Source organism: Lycorma delicatula, chromosome 3 (genome assembly GCF_047948215.1).
Source record: "Lycorma delicatula isolate Av1 chromosome 3, ASM4794821v1, whole genome shotgun sequence".
NCBI classification, from domain to species: domain Eukaryota; kingdom Metazoa; phylum Arthropoda; class Insecta; order Hemiptera; family Fulgoridae; genus Lycorma; species Lycorma delicatula.
Window position 1 is genome coordinate 73,363,671 of NC_134457.1, and position 20,523 is coordinate 73,384,193.

General features: G+C 30.8%; 1 long non-coding RNA gene across 1 annotated transcript in view; it reads right to left on the reverse strand.

The window, feature by feature from the left end:
- Positions 1-12,668: 12,668 nt before the first annotated feature.
- LOC142320914 (uncharacterized) overlaps positions 12,669-20,523 on the reverse strand; it is a 63,491-nt gene continuing 55,636 nt past the window's right edge. Inside the window, exon 3 of the long non-coding RNA XR_012755509.1 lies at positions 12,669-12,785. This is a non-coding gene — a long non-coding RNA (uncharacterized LOC142320914). The remainder of the gene's footprint in view (positions 12,786-20,523) is intronic.

Below are 20,523 nucleotides of genomic sequence, written 5' to 3' on the forward strand. Positions count from 1 at the left end.
TATATTGACTGTCATTGTCTATATAGATAGCAGAGTTATGTGATTTACTAAATTTAATGTTATTGCGTATAAAATATCAGTTTGTATTATTATCGTTACATATGTAAAAAAAGTAATTTGAAAATAAAATTAAATGCAATTACCACTTTTTACATATTTATTACAGTTTTGGTGTTTGAGAAATAGTGAATTTCGATATCAATATCGACTTCTTCAGAAAGTTATGTTTTAGTAAATTTAATGTCACCATGAAATCTGGTGGTTACCCGCGAGAACTCATACTCCCACGAGCAAAGTAACACTGTGTATTTTTGTACTCCCAACTAAGACGTTCGATCTGGGTAAGCCATAATTCCCATAGATTCGACTTTCGATTTGGCATTAATATTTTTATAACGTCTAGGTCGGCGAAATCACAAATAGGAAGAAGAACATTTAGGGCTACTAGAATTTATGATCGTAAATACGTGAATCTATGTCAGAACATTCTTAGACCTGAAGAGAAACATATACACTCGGCTCAAAATCGAATTCAGTCTACGAGAAATATGTTAGATCTCACAAATCGGCTTTTGATTATCACTCTGAAATTAACTATCTGAAATTGAAAGATATTCAAATAAGTTATACGATTAAAATACGTAACCACTGTAATAACAAAAAATGAAATGATGAAACTCTTAGACTTTGCTGTGGGGCAAAGCAATTTTTTGAATAACCTCAATATCCTCCTCGTTATATTAAAAATTTGATTTAGGGAAACATCCCTTTCCTACACATTTTATTTCATCTGATAAGTTGTAAATAACGATAACTCTCTGAGCAATAGCCCACACACTTAATATTAAAAACTTTTTCAAATTTTTGAAGTTTTATATATCTAAAGTTATACATTTATTATAGTTCGGGAAAAGCCGATACAGCGGATGCTAATATAGTTATAAATAAAATACACTGTCATGAGAGATAATAATATCACAGTCGTAACTAGTTTAGTTTTTGCTAAAATGATTAATCTTTCTTGAAATGATCATGTAAATTTCATTTGCCAAAATAAAGTTGAATATTTTTTCTAAGATTAAATTCTAGGTTAGATGATGATAAATTGATAAGAGCTGTTTATCTTGAACTTATACTTAACAATCAATACTGTTTTGGAGTTATTATTTAAACATTTACAAAGAGTTATTAGTCTTAAAAAATGGTCATTAGATGTACAATAAGAAGATGGAGAAATGAAGCAGTTTGGCACTCTTTTTAAGATTTGCAATCATTGATAATCCTTTGAGTAATTATTTTTTAAATAAATATATCAACTGCAGACAGAAAAATTTTAAAAGAAAGTTATATACTTACATTGACGATACAAGAAATGGAAAAGTAAATTTCTGGAGAATCATAAAATAAGATTATTTGAATGTAGGCGTGCAAGGTAAGCAATGCGTCTCAAAAAGCCTCTCTCATACAAATGTAAATCTCACCTTCACATATGGTAGCATGGATGGTTGCACAGCACATTCTGTTTTAACAGATGAGGCTATGGCAACCAAGAAATCACCATTATAAGTCATCACCCTTCTAGTCCCAACAGCCTCTGAGGAGGGTAGATGAGCGGGTAGAAGGTAGAGCACTCTATTGTCCTGGTAGTGATAAATTCCTCCTGAAGTTGAAGGAACCGTATGGTCAATAGCATTAGGATGCAGAAGGCAACAGGAAACCACTGCATTAAAGTTCCGTAGGGAGTCCTTAGTAGTTCATAACATTATATGGACTTTACTGTAAAAGTATTCGGAGGTAAAGCACCCTCAATCAGATCGCCAGGAGGGAGGTACAACATGGTTTCATGCATACGAGGATGTTCTAGGGAAGGAAGGACAGACAAAGAAAATTTATAGAGGAAAGATAAAAAATATCAAAAATAAAAATAAAAAACCATTAAGAATCGGAACATGGAATGTCTTTCTTAAAAAAAAAAAACAACAGTTAAGAAAATATTTGAGAATGCAAAGAATGAGATGGACAAAATTGATTTAAACATACTCGGTATGAGTGAAATGAGATGGAAGTGAAATGGAGAGATATACTGATAAATAACAGACTGGTAGGAAAAGTACTAAAGGTTGAGTATGTTGATGAAAGGGCGATGATGAGGATAAAGGGATAAGATAAATATATTGTAATAATTCAAGAGCACATGCAAATTTTACTAGATCTATGCAATGGAATAGTTGAGGAAGGGAAGTGGCCAGAGATCTCCCAGAGTACAATAATGGTACCAATAGAAAAGAAAAGAAAGTAACTAGTATGAGTTTAGAAGAGGTGTTGTTAGAACATGGGACGATATAGAGCTGCTAAGAGTAATAGGTGAGAAATATATGTAAAGGAGGAGGAGAATGTATGTTGCAGACAGAAAACAAATTGAGGCTTCTGAGATGCGGGTGTGGTGCAGAATGATAAGAGGCAGATGGCAAGACTATGTAACAAATGAAGAACTATTAAGGAGAATAGGAGAGAACAGGAAAATGCTAAATGTGATTGAATTTAGGAAAGGAACTGGCTAGGACAGTGTATGAGAAGTAGGTTTTTATTAGTGGATGTGATGGAAGGCTTGGTGAATGGAAGGAAAGGAATAGATTTCAAATGATGGATAACGATTGTATCCATCGATATACCTTGGCTCTTGACCAAGTTAAAACAAAGAAGGGTCAACTGGGTTGGCCATTTTCTAAGATATGATGGGTTGACAAAAACTGTAGCTAGCTATAATTTCCTTAACTTTCCTTAACTATAACTAGTTTAGTTATAACTAAAGGAATACCGAGGCTCAAGAATATAGACCAAATTATGTAAGACATGGGATATGGTACTGTAGGGAGTTAAAGGATTTGCTGAGAACTGGGAAGTCTATCAACTACAGACCAATCCTAAGATTGTCAACAAAAGTAGTCATCTCATGAAAAGCAATATGTATGAAAAATTATCTTAAGACATTGAATCTTGTGGTGATAGAAATATTTTTATGAAAGGCTAATGCAATTTTTAAATTAATAATGTTTTTAGAACGATGGAAAGTCCCTTATTCAACCCCTCTTTCCCACCCAGTACTAAGTTAATTGTAATTAAATATTACGTAAAGCACATAAATTTAAAGTTAAATAAGTTTAATTCTTACGTAGTATTGAGTCATCGGAAAACGTACAAATATTGTTTGTAAAAAAAAAAAATACGAAAACAAAACGTTTAAATGCGTAGATAAATTGTGTACTTCACTTACTTAGATTACGAAGTATCTTATTTTAGAAATTTTCATAAATTGTGCTCCATTTTCCATACGTTAAAGTCATCTTCAACTAAACAAAACGTTTAACTTAATTACGCTCTACTAAGTACTAAATTATTATGTGTTAGGGAACTGAAAACAAAAAGAAGTAAAAACACATGCGAAATAAATATAAATTTTTACTGCTTGCTACACTATCAGTAAACAATGGATCTTTTAATTACAATTTTCTTCAATTTTACACATGTTTTTCTATATCTCTCAACTAAAGGAAGTTTACATAATATTCCGCGATAAAATCACTGAAACTCCATTTGTGCTTTACGTTTTACGTACATTTTTTCTGACGTGATCGAAAGTAATTTCGGTATTTTACAACTGGATGTTTTTTCTGACATCGACCAAGTGGAATGAAATTTAATATTTTATAAAAAAGAGTCACATTTTACGAGGATTCCAACGCGTAAGCTATCAGATAGAAGTCACAGACGCACTCTGCTTTAGAGATCAAAGAATAATTTTATATATGAGATACTTTTATAAAAATGTTTTAATTGATTGAATACGTATAATTAAGAAATTATACAAAAGATAACTTTAAATAACTGAAAAATCAGTTTAATGCAGATGAAAGAATTAAAATTGATGTGGGAATCACATTACTTCACCGTAATGTGATTTTTTTCTTGAAAATATATCAATTGTAGACATTTTTTTATATTTAGAATTTCATAATTATTATACAAAAAGGTAGAAGAGACATGATTTTGGATATCCTCAGGACTATATACTTTGCCAACCAAGTCCAAAGCTAATGGAGAATTATCGCATGACTTAGTAACTTCGAAAATACAAAAAATATATGTATATTTTGCATAACAATCATATAAAGCTGAGACAATTTTTAATGAAAAAATCTTTACTTCCTTTAGAGATATTTTTTCTTCAAAGTGATGATACTTTTGGATTAAATTTAAGTTAAACTTTTGACTCATTTTATAACTAGTACCACGTTACCAGGAGATTGTTGAAAGAGCAAATACAAATAAAAGTGAGAAAGTATGTTACTGGTCAGAAAATCACCTCCCAGATTTTTGTATTCCTTTATGTTTTCCATTGTCGCACCCCAGGCTTGATCTCACCTAAATTTTATAGCAAATGAAGTTTTTACAAAATTTATTAATGAGGCCATGCTCCTTATGCCTGGAAGAAGAGTGGTTAATGTATACAGTATGAAAGATAACACTTTTGTAATATCTGAAATAAGATCATCATTTTTCAGGGGGAATCACACTGAAAATTAAATCTTATTATAATATTATTTTTATAAAAACAAATAATAAATAATTATATTTAATCGAATTCATATAAAGGAGGTCATCAATTTAACCCGTATATTCATTTCTTCTTTGAATTATGTATTTTTAAGCCAACTCTTGAACCAATGAACAATTTCAATGACTCCTTTTGTTTCGAATTGTTGTGGAAAAAGTTTGATTATCCCGTTGTAAGATTTTCCAACTAACATAAAGCGGAAAATTTTTTAAAAGAACAATTATATTATCTACATAAAACATTTGAAGATACTTTTCATTTTTTCGACGTTATTCTTATTATTGGATTGTTATTACGTAGTGTCAATCACTACGCTACAATTAGTTTAGTTAGTATTTTACTATTTATCCTTTTATTTAGATTATTTTTTACACGAAGAAATAAAATAATTAGTAAACTTAAAAGAAAAAAATATGTATATTCCAAGATTTTAAAATGTCTTAATCTGGGTTTGGTAATAATCTTTTTTATTACATAATTTTTAGTTCTTTTTTTTCAAATTACAAGTTTCTTGCCTTGTTTTTCTTGAAAGTTACTTTATCTCAAATGGATTATTTTTTTGTACATCTAACCGTTTTTTTAAATAAAATTTAAACTAAATATCTAAAATAAACTTTTGAAGAAAAAATAAAATTGATTTTATTTTTTTTTTGTCTTCATACATTTGACTCGTTTGATGCAGCTCTCCAAAATTCTCTATCTAATGCCAGTCGTTTTATTTCGGTATATCCCCTACATCCCACATCCATAACAATTTGGTTTACATATTACAAACATTGCCTGCCTGCTCAATTTTTCCCTTCTACCTGTTCCAGCAATATTAAAGCGACTATTCCAGGATGCCTTAATATGTGTGGCCTATAAGTCTGTCTCTTAACCATATTTTTCCAGATGCTTAATTCTTCATCAACTTGCCGCAATACTTCATTTGTCACTTTATCCACCCATCTGATTTTTAACATTCTCCTATAACACCACATTTCAAAAGCTTCTAATCCTTTCTTCTCAGGTACTCCGATCGTCCAAGTTTCACTTCCATATAAAGCTACGCTCCATTTCGGCTGAGTCCCTAGGGGGTCCCCCGTACGTGTGGGGGTCGCCTGGGTGCGATGAGGCCGGGGACACTCTGCACGTGCGTCTGAGGGTGGCCACTGGTAAGTGGTGTGACTATTTGAGATTTCTGTATTGATTGCTGTGTAGTTGTGTAACGCGTGGGTGCTGTGGATGTTGATGCTTTGTCCTGTTTTTGCAGGATTCTTGTGTGATGTTGTTGTCGGTATTTGTATTTGACGTACTGTATGTGTTGTATGTGTTACAGTAGTGCTGTTTGTGTGGTGTGTAACACTTGTTAGTTTGTTATGACTGTGTGTGTGGGCGATCCTCCCTTCTTCTGATGAAATGTTTTTATAAGCAGTCCCAGGAAGGGGAAAGCCAGGGGTGGAGGTTTAGTCGGTAGTGCGCAGGAATACATACGCCCTTGGTTATAACTGGCGGAACCTGTTAGCGAGCCCGACACTGCTTAGGCGCCCTAAATGGGGTTCCTCCACCTCTTAAAAAAAAGCTACGCTCCAAACATATATTTTCAAAAATTTTTTCCTGACGTTTAAATTCATTTTTGATGTAAACAAATTTTATTTCTAAAGAAAGGATCGTTTCGCCTGTTGCGCTATTCGGCATTTTATATCGCTCCTGCTTTGTCCATCTTTAGTAATTCTACTTGCCAAATAACAAAATTCTTCTACCTCCGTAATCTTTTTTCCCCTATTTTTATATTCAGTGGTTCATCTACGTTATTTCTACTACATTTCATCACTTTTGTTTTGTTCTTGTTTATTTTCATGCGATAGTTCTGGCGTAGGACTTCATCCATGCCGTTCATTGTTTCTTATAAATCTTTTTTATTCTCAGCTAGAAATATTAGATCATAAGCAAATCGTAGTATCTTTATCTTTTCACCTTGTACTCCGGATTTAAATTGTTCTTTAATATCATTAACTGTTAGTTCTATGTCAAGATTAAAAAGTAACTGGGATAGAGAACATCCTTGTCGGACTCCCTTTTTTATTAGGGGTTCTTTCTTATGCTCTTCAATTATTACTGTTGCTGTTTGGTTCTTGTAAATGTTAGCAATTGTTCTTCTATCTCTTCTAAAACCCTATTTTTTTAAAATGCTGAAGATTTTATTTCAGACTACGTTATCGAATGTCTTTTCTAGGTCTATAAATGTTTAGTATATTGGTTTGTGTTTTTTAATCTTCCTTCTACTATTAATTTGAGCGCTAAAATTGCTTCCCTTGTTCCTATACTTTTCCTGAAACCAAATTGGTCTTCTCCTAACACTTCTTCTACCTATTTTCATCCATTTCCACACTTCTCCCATTTATTTTATAGTAAAAAATAAAGATAATCCTATAAAATTCCACTTTAAATTAAAATTGTTTGATGTCGGTGCAAAAATATTGTTTTTTAATTTCACGCGGACTTCAGAAAGTTTGAACTTCGAAAGAAGAAGGAATGAATGATTTTTTGTAATACATCTCTTTTACCTTTTTAACTAGCTTTAATTAATCTTTTTTTACGTTTATTTTAACGTTATTACACACAAATAAATTTTCAAGTATTCTGAATGCATTAAAGGGAATGAGTTATTTTAATGGATTTAACTTCGGAATATCTATAGAAATATGACCACACCACTATTGTTTCTGAGAAAATAGAATGGACTTGCATTTTTTCTGATAGAGCAATAGAGCTCGATCTCGTGTAGTATTGTAAATTATGTATTAGTTAATCTATTAGTACTGAAATATGTATGTACATTAAACTATTTAACATAACTATTGTAATAATAATTATGAAAGAAATAATGGAATAATATACTACATTTATTTCAGGTTAATAATTTGTTACATGATATAAAATATAATTACAATTATACTGAGAATAAGAAACAACTAATTAGTTACATATATAATGTTAGGAAAGCCTAATTATCCTTCATACATTTTGTAAGCTTTATGGTTGAAATACACTTGTTAAATCTAATATTTGTGCATTCTTATGATATATCTACCGTTAGATAATTTATATATATGTATGTCTCTCTCATTTTACTTTGTAGAGAAAATAAAAATTTAATTTATTTTTAATTATATTATTTTACGTCTATTTTTTCTCGTCTTCTTTTTTCACGTTTTTTTTAATTTTTTTTTCTTCGGATGAAGAAGTGTACATGATACATTTACTGTAAATAAAGAGATGAAAGTTTTTGGAAATATGTTCGTTTAAATGAAAAATATACTGTTTAATAGCACAGTTTTATATTTTTTTAAATTAACTTTTTTTTTGTTCATTAGTTCTTAAAACATGGATAAAAGCAATATTTAGAAATAATGCGGAAGTGGTTTCGGAATAGTTGCGGAAAAGATCTAATAATTTTTTTGTTTTCATGTTCTCAGCATAATAATACTTTTACTTAAAACAGTTAAATATTTTCTTAATTATTATGTTCCGGGATGATCAACTCTATAAAATTTGAAATCGGTGTGAAATGTTAATCCTGATCGGGTTTCGATTCCAAAACCTGACAATATTAGACAAAGATTATCTAGATCAGTACGAATACAATACTTACAGTTCATACATATACTGGAAGGAAATATTTTATATACAAAAGAATAAATTTATTAGAATCAAAAATATTTAGCTTGGGAAATAAAAATATATTTTTTCTTTAATATTTGTAAGGAATTAGCATTGACTGGCAGTGAAATATAGTCTTACAAGAAAAATTCTTACAAGAAGAAGAAATAAGTGAGAGGTCATACACTAAAGCTCATAAGGTTAATTAATTTAATAATGAAAGGAAGTCAATTAAGTAAACTTTATATAGGCTAAAAGAAATTAAATTAAATATATCAAAAACTGAAGATGTAGTATATAAAAAATACGTGAAATTAAGGGACCTTCGCAGAAAACAAAGGAGTGGGAAAGTTTACCAAACAAGTCAAGCAAGTGATGAAAGAATATTCATTATATGGGGCTCTAAATCATATTATTTTCTACTTGAAAGCAAATTGATTTGCAAAAGAATAATTTAAATATTTTGAGATATTTGATCATATAATCAATCATTACTGTTCGAAAATTAATAATACGAGTATAAATCTTTTAAATGGTCTATACCTTTAGAATAAAAACGGACATTATACGCTAAATTTGGGATTATTCCGAATGTTTTAAACGACATTATAAATTTTAAGTACTTAAACAATATATTTAGGTAGATATTCAAAATTTTTTAGAATTCTTTTAGAAATCCGTAACCATTCACATATAACACAGATAATTGAGAATATTTTGGTGTAATAGATCCTATGCTGAGATGGATTCATTCATATTTACCTAGCAGAATTTTTTAGGTTACGTTGAATGGTGAAATCTCCAGCAAGTATGCAGTGACTTCTGGCGTTCCGTAGGGGTCAAATTTAGGTACATTTCTGTTTATCATGTATATTAATAACACCGGGAAAATTATAATAACAAAGATAATCAAATTTTCTGGTAAAGTCAAAATATGCTGAAACGTGAAATCTTCAAGATAAATAAGAACACAGTTGTCAACTGATAATGAAATGCGTCTTAGTCTTGTAAGAATGTTACTATGACCTATACTAAGAGGATATTACTGGTTAAGCATGAATATAGAAGAGAATCATAAATAATACATCATGTAAGACAATTTGTAATTTAGGCGTTACCTTCGATGCTAAGTTGCTTTTTACTCAGTATGTGAATATCATTACATCGAAACTACAAAGGATTCGTGGGCTGCTTTTTTGGGTGTGTAGGCGCTTCAAGCTAATTAACACCATCAGTTACCTCTATCAAATCTTTATCAGTCAGATTTGGAATACTGTTCTATGATTTGGGGTTATGACAGAGAGATTACTTGTTTGAAGTTTGAGGTTGTGCAAAGAAAATTCCAATGGATGCTAGGCCATTCAGGGTAGAGTGCACAATGAAATCGAGTGTAATTTCTTGGACATTGCTTCCTTAAAATCTAGGAGATATATAAAGAAAGTTATTTTCATTTATAAAGCATCGCATGAATTTATCGACGTTGATATTTTTAGTATAATCATCAGGTTACCATACATTCATAATAGAAGACATAAACTATCTGAATATTATCAACCGAGTTTCTATAACCAATAGGTAGAGGTATACGAGGTGCTACCCAAACGTTCGGGGAATTTGAATTTCGCGCGCGAACCATTGCTGGTACGACCTGCTGCCGCTAAATGTGGCTAACAGTACTCTTTGTGAATCAGTGTTCCAACAGCTGTGACAGTGAAAGGCTGCGTTGTTGACTTTCGTGCGGTTGAGTAACTTTGTGTAAAACACAACGTTACTCGTTCACAACGTTTACACTTCGGCGAAGTTCTAAATGGCAGATTTTAAAGAGCAAAGAACCTGCATCAAATTTTGCTTCATGCTTAAAACAACCGGTGCAGAAACCCATCGCATGCTTGTGGAAGCATTTGGTGACTATGAGTAAAAGTAAAACTTTTTGTGGTACAAACGATTCAAAGATGAACGAACGGCAGTCGATGACGATGAGCGTTCAGGAAGACCATCAACAAGTGCAACACCGGAAAACATCGCGGAAGTGCGAGAGACTATTGTTGCAGATCGTAGACAAACAATCCATGATGTTTGTGCAATCGTACAAATGTCATATGGGTCCGTGCAACGCATCTTGTAGGACAATTTGAACATGAGACGCATTGCTGCAAAATTCGTACCGAGACTGTTGAACAGCGACCAGAAACAAAATCGCGTAGCTGTCTGTAGCGAATTGAAAAATTCAGCAAGAGATGACCCTAACTTCATCTCCAACATCATAACCGGTGACGAGACATGGGTGTACGGGTATGACACCGCGGCCAAAAAAAGCACGTCAAGTTCGCAGCAACGTGAAGTTAATGATGATTGTTTTTTCGACATCAAACCCATCATCCATAAGGAATTTGTTCCTCTTGGTCAAACTGTCAATGGAATGTTCTATTGTGAAGTTTTGAAGCGGTTACAGCGCTTAATGCTTAAAGCATTAAGCGCAAACGTTCAGATCTGTGGGGTAACAACAGCTGGGTTCTGCACCATAACAACGCGCCCGCGCACACGACGCTAGCCGTTTGGAATTTCTTGGCTTCCAAAAGGACGGGAGTGATTCCTCACCCTCCCTATTCGCTTGACCTTGCCCCGTGCGACTTTTTTCTCTTTCCGAAAATAAAATTTCAATTGAAAGGCCGACGTTTTAACATAATTGAGAAGATTCAGGAAGAAACGCAGAACGTGCTTCGAACACTTACACCTGAGGACTTCCAGGGATGCATGGAATCATGGGAAAAACGCTGGGATCACTATATCAATGCCCAAGGGGATTACTTTGAAGGAGACAGCGGAAATTATAAGTTGTAGTAAGCTATTTTATTTTTATGGTAAAATTCCTCGAACATCCTAAATTTAATAAATGAAAATGGAATAGATGTGTTCAGTGAGCATCTTTATTCTATCAAGAAAAAAATTAAGGAATTTTAGAGTTAATGCATTTATTGAATTATGTTTTAAGTACATGATCACCTTCTCGATTCTGATTTATGAATGTCGTAATTTTTATGTTAGTTTTATGTTAGAAATCGCACTTGACATTAGATTTATGATAAACGTAAAATAACTACTACTTTAAACTTTATGTTATTTGACTCTGCACTTTAGTTATATACTGTTAATGTCTGACCACATACATTCCAGTGATGTTGTTTTAATATTTAAGCTACAGTTGAGTTACTGTTGCTAAGACCCCTTGAATTACATGTGTCCTAATAAATTGTTTTAACATATTAGGGTTTTCATAAAATATTCTGCCGTATTTCTTTTCTGATAGACAATACTTCCTCGTTTTTCTGATAGATCAGGTATCTTCATGTAGGATAGCAATGGCTAGAAGTGAGAGGAGGCCATCCTTAATCAATCAATCTATTATTATTAGAATTTAAAATTCTTTTGGGTAAATTGTTAAAATTAATATAAGGGAATCATTCCTACTGTTTAAAGATTTTCTCTGTATTATATACATACTTTTATGACTTTGACTTACATAGTAATTTAAAGTTTCATTTTGAGTCAAGCTTTTCCCAAATAAAGATAAAGAATCTCCTAACTATTTATTATCCTAATCATGGACTAAGAATCTAATAAAGTCTATTCCCTTTATGTTTGGAACTGATGTAAATAAATACCCCACTCGGTTATTGACAGGTTATGAACTTGTCTGAATGAGAATTATTAGCATAGAGCGTACCCATAATTAACAATTTTTATAACACTAACACAAGATATAAAAAAAAAAAAAAATAGTTTAATTAAAAGTAGGCTATCTTGATTTTTCTTATTGCTGCTGATGTTTATCTAGAGGACAATACATACGGAAGTCTGTCACAATTTTATACCTAACCCAACCTCGCACGGGAACTGTTTGTTTATATTAGTTTCAGACTGAGTTAAATGAACTTTAAATAAAAATATCTTCGATAAACTGGCTCATTACTTTGATGAAAAAAAAAAACAAAATTTCGAAATGACACCTATACAATAAATAAATGCCATTTTAAACCTGCAGCTGGTTTTTTTTTTATATACAAGTATACATAAAAAAAGTTTAAAAATCAGTTAAAATATACGTTTAAATTAAAATGTATATCCTCTAATTTCTGAAAAAATTAATTAAAAAGATAAAAAGGTTTTGTACTAAATACACCATATTCCATTAATTATTCATGTAATTAATTCATACAATGTGGGCGATTTTTTATTAAATCGAACTTGTAGTAACGACAACTTCCTTATGATACTTACCCATATGTTATCAATATATATAAAGTTAGTTAAATTTTATTATAAAACTGGTTAAAGTGAAACAAGAAATACTTAAATAAATATATTATAATTAGTACGTTAATTAATCTAATTAAGGAACATTTATTTTTTCGTCGTTATTGTAATAAAAAGAAGAAAAATTTAGTTCAATTATCTACGCTTTCTTGATTAATTTCTTCTAACTTAACTGACACAAGTAGACCAGTAGGAAAATCTGTCTTGTCGATATCTGTAAGGAAAGAAATACATAGCATTACATAATTGTGCATAAAAAATCCCTAGTAAATATTTATATATTAAACGTATATTATATCATCCTTATGTAAATACTTGTGCTTTATGCATGCTCAGATAATTTTTGTTATTCCTATCAAGGAGTTTCTCACTACAACGAATAAATACGTTATATAATATTTTACATACCTTAACTATACCTTTAAATAGTATCTTATATAAATATTACTATGCTTGAGTTCGATTTCGGACTGCTATTTCTGAATTCTGGGGTAAAACTGTGCCTGTTATAAAACACCGATTTATATGTAAATGTTTCCGACAATTTTAAACCGATGTGGAGTACCGCAGGTAAGTATCATGGTTCTTTTGCTCTTTTTACCATTTTTGCCTCAAAATCTTGAACCACTCATTGCTCATCTCTTTGCAAATGATCTAAAAATAGGTCATCTAGATTGAATAAATGAAAATTTTAAAAACAATTCATGATAATTTCAACAATTACAGATCTGGTTTGGGATTTTTAAAAACCATCTAAAGAGATTAATCTTTATAAAAATACAATATCAGATACTTAATGTATTGTTCACCAACTTGTATTAAAACCAGTTTCAATGTGGAAGATGTGCAGTTTTGTTATTCTATATTATGATTAAAATAAATTACTACATCTCACAGTCTTTTTTTAATAATTACATAATCACTGGAAACTTGCAAAGAAATGATGAGTTAAGGATGATTAAAGGTCCTCGGCTGCAATCTTACATTTCTAAATTCCTTTTCATTATATTCTCAAGAAAGTCAGTCTATATATCTTTTTTAATTTAAATTAAACAATCTTAATTGTTTTGATTTCTGATTGGGTTGGATTAATCACAACACTTCTGCAATATTTTTTATATTTAAAAATATTAGAGAGATTGATTTTAAATGCCGGGCTTACTTAATCAATTAGCTGTATTGGATATCAATATCATACAGTTTTTATAAATTGAATAAATATACTCAAAGAAATAGAAGATAGTTTTTTTTTTAATTAAGTTTAAAAGTCAACACACTTAGGTTGGCAATTTTCCGTTAGAATATATAGTCTCAGCTTAACTAAACTAATACTAATAGCTTAAACTAATACTAAAATAATTTCGAAACCATCAAAATAAAACTGAATGTTTTATGTTATTTTCTAGTATTTGTTATTACAATAAAATGGTACGGGGAATCGATTACAATAATCTACAGGTACAATATAATCGCAATTGAATTTTAAAATAAGATATTCACCTAACACATGAAACACTTTTTTTCAAAATTGTTGATTGCTCTCAAAGTTAGGTTGAATAAGAGGTAAGAATATAAAGCAACGAAAAGGATTAACTGTAAAGCTGAAATTATTGCTCTCAAAGTACATCGAGTACTTTTTTTATCAAAAATAAGACCTTCTGATAGCATCTCAGCCTTTCATCCGGAAGCATTTTATTACGGTCAAGTATGGCACTGTTCTTTCCTTCCAAAATGTCCATTTCTTATTCTTATGAGCAAGCTTAAGATTTATGAGGTGATTTACATCTAAAAAAAAAATAATTTCTTACTCGCTTACAACCTTACAATTTATATAAAACTGCTTCTTGAAAAGCTGGAGAAATTATAAAAAAGAAATGAATACGAACATAAATAGCGAATGTATATAAATATACCTTTAGCAATTAAACAAGAGTTCGAATTAAAGGGTTTAATTAAAGGGTTTAACTCTCCTAGCGTCATTGCTTTAGAGCTGTGCTGCGAGAAGGGAAAGTATGGCAATCAGTAAAAAAACCGGGTTATGGGGTTTTTCATTTCTCTACGTTTCATGACCTAGGAACCCCAAAAAACAAAAATGTAAGGCAAAACCCCTGCCTCACTGCTGGTATGTAGTTGTGTACGTGTGTTGGTGTGTTTGAAGCTTTTTACTAGATTAACCTATTTGGATGAAATTTTGTAGATAGACTCGAGTATATGGGACAATTTGTTGGTAAAATTTTGGGGGTTTATATTTCCAGGAGGTGGGATGTATTTTTGGTGGTCAACATAACCCCATTTTATATTATCCGTACATTACGTGCATCCTTATCTTACCATTTTTTAAAACGTTTTCCCCCCAAATTCCCCCTTCCCTCAAAAAAACATTTTCCCCAAAATCAAAAAACTTTTTATTTATTGCACATTTAATGTATTCTTTTATGTATTCCTAGGTATAGTAGTAATGCAAGTAGCGATGCAAAAACTCTTTGGTAGCAATATTTAGGGAGGGGAAGCCGAGAAAAGTTTAAAAATATCGATTTTTTCATTTTTTAAATTTTGTTTGGTTTATTTAAACTTTTAATAATATTAGATTGTCTAAAAGGTATTGAGCCTTAGGAGGCCAAAATTGATAATACATTTCAGTTACTGGAAAATAACATTATGAGACCACATAATATACACCATTTTTTCTATGACCTGCCATTTTTCCGGCAACACCATAATCCCCTCGCTATGGAACTTCAGTGGTTTCTGGTGAAAAATTGTGACACCTGGTTTTCACAGGTCACTTTTGGAACTAACTTAATACAACTAAGGATGTTCTGTAGAGAACGAAACAAATGATAGTCTGACGGTGCCAGGTCCGGGCTATACAGTGAATGCATTAAAACCTCCTAGTCAAGGACCCTCGATTTCTGACTGGACGTTAAAGAGTATACGGTCCGGCATGGTATACGACACGCTTTCTGATAACCAGTTCAGGTAGATTCTTTTGAGTAACTAGATGCAATCGCGCTAATTTTTGACAGTACAGGTCTTGTATATCGTTCTGCCTGGCGGTAGCAGCTCGTGATCCAAGATGCCTCTTCCAATCCCACCGAACGCACAGCATAACCTTCCTGGGCTTCAGTGTGGCCTTTGCCACAGACTGCGGAGCTTCTCCTCCCTTCGATCCCAATCTTTTTCGCACATTTTTGTCGTAGGTTATCCACTTTTCATAACTCGTGATCGTCCTCTTCATAAACGGCTCGATTTCGTTCAGTTTCAGTAGAGATTTGCAGATAGAAATTCGATCGAGTAAATATTTCTTAGTCAGGTCTTGTGGCACCCAAACGTCAAGCTTCTTTTTGTTGCCGGCTTTCTCCAAATGGTTTAACACAGTTTGCTGATGGGTGTTCAGGCCATTGGCGGTATTAAAATTGTTTACATGCTGGTCTTCTTCGACCTTTGCTAACGCTATTTCGCGTGCAAAAGACTCAATACTTTTTAGACTACCAATTATTAAAAGTTTTAATAATAATATTGCAATAAAATTTCATCATAATTCACCCCTACCACCAAAAAAAAAAATTTAGGTAACTTTTTATTGGTTGTACATTTTTTCAGTGTAATTGTTTTTTAATTCCTTCCATTTAACACGGTAAATGTGGAAAAATAAAAAAAATTCATGGAAGATAATTTTGGAGGTGGGGGAGCATAAAAAATATCGAATTTTTTAAACGTATAAATACGTTTTTGGTTTATTTAAACATATAATGATAATTTTACAATAAAAATTCATAATAAATTAACCGCACACCAAAAAAGGAATCTTAGGTAACTTTTTCATATATCATTATCTTTCTACTACATAAAATAAATAACCAATACTAGGAAATTATACCAACTTCGTGGTCAGCTTTTTTTAGATTGTTATTATTTCTTCATTAAAAAAAAATAATAGGGTATAATTTTGATTTTTACATTTTTGAAGAGCAGAAATTAAAATTTTGAAATTTTTTTATTTATAAAATACATTAATTTTTTCCCTTATCTTTATTTTTATACTCTAATTTTTGTTTGAATTAAATAACTTTCTGCATATAGAGATTTTTTACAATCTAGAATATATTATACAAGTATTCAATGTGGAATAATAACTGATGAATTGCAGACCCTAAAACGCGTGAAAGAAAAAATATTTAATTCTTTTTTTAATATTATAAAGACTGAAAACAGTTGGGAATTTAGTAAATTTTATATTCAAAAATAATAAATAATTGAAATGTAATATCAAACATACATTGTTATTTATTAACCGGTGTTACCACCAAACAAAACAACTTTATTCGATGTTACAGTGTTACATTTAATTTGATTGTCTTTATTTTTTGAATTCAGTTCACCGAGCTGATGTTTCTTTGGTTCTACATAATGAAAACTTGTTTTTCGGAACACCTGTTCTTTCTTCACTAAAACTTGATGGAGTAAATTAAATATCTAATATGTATATATATATATATATATATATATACTGCTACTTTCACTGGACTCTTCTTTTGACCTTGAATGTTGAATTTTTATTAATAAGTTTATATCTTATTCATACAAGATGTAAATTTTTTTTAAACAATCATTTTTTTAGTATTTGTAGAATTAACATAAAAAAATAATTTTACAATAACATTTTAGAAATAAAATTTAATATTTTTTTTTATATTTAACAACTTTAGTTTCAACCATTATCATTAAAAAAAGTCATTCAATTACTGGTGGCATTTTTAGTTAACAATCTATAAAAAAAAGAAAATTTTAAAAATAATGTTTCTAACATGAACGCGTCATTTATTTCAAATTTATTGAGATTATAATTTATTATAACATTCTTTTCTAATATTGTTAAATTAGTCACACTTCATAAAGGACAGAAATATTTATCACGTAGTGACAATCTAATTACAGAAAATATTTCTAAAATAGTAACGTATTCTTTTTTAATAGAATCATCGTGAAAGTTTAGTATAATTAATTATTTTATTCAATGCTGTGCTTATAAATATCTAAACTCACTAATGAACCTATTTATTTGTATATTAATTGAAGTCTGAGTAATTATAAAATCAATTTTATTTGCTTTTACATTAACAGAATTTTCAGCTTGCGAGTAATAAGTAAAGGATTTGCCTATTTGCTTATTTAATCTCGTTTTTATTGTTCAGTTATTTATTTTAATATATGTCCAAATCGGTCTTTTTTGTTACGATTTTACAATCTGCATATTTACAAAAAAAATGCAAGGTCTCGTTGAGTGGTTAAAAATAACTTTTCTCTATATCATACGTGAATAACTTTATGTAAAGTAGTATAAACTTTACCGAATATAACTAGAATAGTAGTAAAATTCATAACTATTGTAATTTTTGAGTAACGCAATCAAAATTCAAAAAATTCAAAAAGTATAAGAAATTGAAACTATTAAAATAATTAGTGGTAGCGTCTTTCATCCGGAGATCCAGTGTTCGAATTCCGGTCAGGTTAGGCATTTTTCATTCGCAACAAAATTTTCATTTCATATTCCCAAGGCATAATGCTGAAATACTCATAAAAAAATTTAAACATTAACTTCTAAAATGGTAAAAACCACTTAAAGTTTAATTTATAATTTACGAATAGAATTTAAATATAATTAAACAGCAGAAAATAGATTTTTTGTCACAAGTTGAAACATATTCGAAATTCCAGTCAATGGTACAATGAACCCTAATCCTGGAAACATTTTTTTTTTTTTAATGTATAAAAATATACTTTAAGCAACTTACACAAAAAAATAAAAAATTTTACATTTAGAATAAAAAATTTAAACATTCAAAGTTTACAAATTGAATATTAAGACCTAAAGAAATTAAATGTATAAATCCTTAAACTGTTCTCCAAATGTTATGTTTGGTTCCAAAAAGGTGAAAATTTTTATTAAATGTTTAATGAACCAAAAGATTACAAAATAAAAAACTTATTTGACTATTTTTAAATATAAATAAATAGATGGTATCAGGTTCCAAGGAATAAATAAGTTTTTTACTGCCAAAAAAGCACAGTAAAACAAAGTAAAAGGTTTATACCTCATTCAAAGAAAAATTAGGAAAAGAAATCACAACTCCGACACACCTTTTTCTTTTCTTTTTTGTCGGAGGAGGGGAAATCTTTATAGATTCCATCTTATCAAGAATCCTATGATAGTGTGAACCCGCTAAAACTTATCTACAACATGGATGCCGGATTCACGTTACAGTATTATCACAGCAACCAATGAACCTTGTCTACATCCACACGCCCATTACTGACACCCACGGCTAAAATACCATCAGTTACGTTGGGTTTCCTTTTTATTTCTATCTTGGGACCGGACCTGCTTAATATTTTTACATAACCCCAAGGGAGATTCAACAGGGAGATATTGTTCACCCCTAGACTTCTTCCGGCGTCTTTGTTTGAATGATCTTACGGACGCGGTGTCAACATCGTGGGCACCCTCCAATATGCATGAAGTTTCTCCTGCATGCTTCTTCCCTATGCTGCAGGAATCGATCGCGCATAAATACCATATGTTTTGCGGTATCATCCTTCACGTAATAATCACACTTCGCAGGAGTCTCAGTGTCCGTGCGCACATGTGTGCTTAAACACCCGTGACCGACAAGAATCTGGATCAACTCGTTTCTCAGTTTCCCGTATTTTCGGTACAGTCATCGCTGATAATAACAATCCGTACATAATAACAATTTTCTAATTTAATAAAGAAAATAATTTTTTACGAATACATACACCACACACACACACACACACACACACACACACACACACACACACACACACACATACACACACACACACACACACACACACACAACGAACATGACACATCATCTTTTGAGTTAAATTTATCATTATTAAATGCTATTTTCAAAATCTCATTGTACCTGAGTGAACGTTTTAGGTATTATCGTATAAACGGTCTGATATATATATACAAATTGATTCCAAGCTGTACTCAGTTTTTGAGTTTGTAATAAAAGTTAATATTATATTGTAAAAAAAAAAAAAATTGGTTTGGAAGTGAAATAAGGACAACTCAGTTGTGCGGAGATATTTATTTTAATGTGTAAGAGTTCCAATTTCAGGCCCAACTCAGATCTATTAAAATTTTACCCTGTTAATTATTATTTATAACCAATTCGATTTATAATGAGCATTCAAATTTATTAATGTGGTGATCGGAGTGATGTTTGCATTAGTTCCTACTGTATCATTGATTATGATTATAGCTATAATCAACATTAGATCCGTAAAATGAATCTACAACAAAAAATAATAATAATAAAAGTTAACGATGATATTATTATTTTAGCTAATCTTTAATACTGATTTGAAGTACTTAGAGAAGTCATACGTATTTATTCCCTACTTAAAGTAGCTTTCTATCGAGCTCATAATATTCCATTCTTTCCTTACGTATTCATATTTATCTTTTTCTTTGTGTACTTAATCTAGCGATCATGTTGTCTAGGCTTTACATTACTAATCTCCTCTGTGTTGCAGCAAGAATCTCAACCGTTCGAACAGATGTTCATCACACCGTGTCTTTGTCCATTAACGTGTAATCTATTTCCTGTACCAAGATTATTACTTCCTTTCTTCCTGTGTCGGTTACTCCGTGATAATTTTCAATTTAAATACAAAATACAATTTTTATCACTACGCAATAAATTGATGAAGATAGACCAATTCTTTTGTAAATTGTTCTTTACGATACAAAATAATCACCACAAGTCTTGAGATAAGATAACTTTAATTACTTGTGAGTTAAATTCATGTGAAAATTCTAAAAAATAAAAATATTTTTGTATTTCATTATGAAATAACATCCGAACTATTTTCAGTAAATGATTTACATGACATTTCACACCTTTTCTGGTAGT